Raw genomic sequence first — 608 nt, 5'->3', positions numbered from 1 at the left:
AGCAGGAATTATTGTTGGACTTTTTTCAGTCTTTGAGTTGTAGGGCAATAAAAAGAAAAGGTTGACATGTAATTATTTGACAAATCCTTCCTTCCATTTGATAAAGCCCCTTTCTCCGCTGTTGCTGATGCTATCAAGGAGTAGAAGAAGTGGGCACATATTTCACATTTATGCTCTTGTGCTTCATACACTTCTTGCTGGGATGCAGAAATATTTCTGATCATGATGTGGCGCCGTGATGTATAGCATTTGGGGAGCACACATTTCTGCAGGTGTAATTTTTCTATCCTTGCAGCTATATTTGACATCAGCCGGTCTGTGAGTAGGGACAAAACTAAAGAAGTGGGTCTATTTTATTTACATTGTTCTTGTGGTCACTGTCTTTAGTATCTTCCAAAATCACTTCTAAATCACAGCAGGAAGAAAGCTGGCTTCACCTGTTGAGTTAGAACTCCCAGTGTGAATTTCTGAGGGTTGCTGAGTTTTACTTTTATGTGAGCTGTTGTGGGTCAGTGGTAGGTCATCAGCTTGGCATGTGGAAGGTCCCAGATTCAGTCCCTGGAACCTCTAGTTTAAAAGGATCAGGTAGTAGGCAATGCTCCCTCTAA

The sequence above is a fragment of the Gekko japonicus genome, unplaced genomic scaffold (genome assembly GCF_001447785.1).
Source record: "Gekko japonicus isolate JY-2015 unplaced genomic scaffold, Gekko_japonicus_V1.1 scaffold1212, whole genome shotgun sequence".
Classification (NCBI taxonomy): domain Eukaryota; kingdom Metazoa; phylum Chordata; class Lepidosauria; order Squamata; family Gekkonidae; genus Gekko; species Gekko japonicus.
This window is presented reverse-complemented; position numbering follows the sequence as displayed.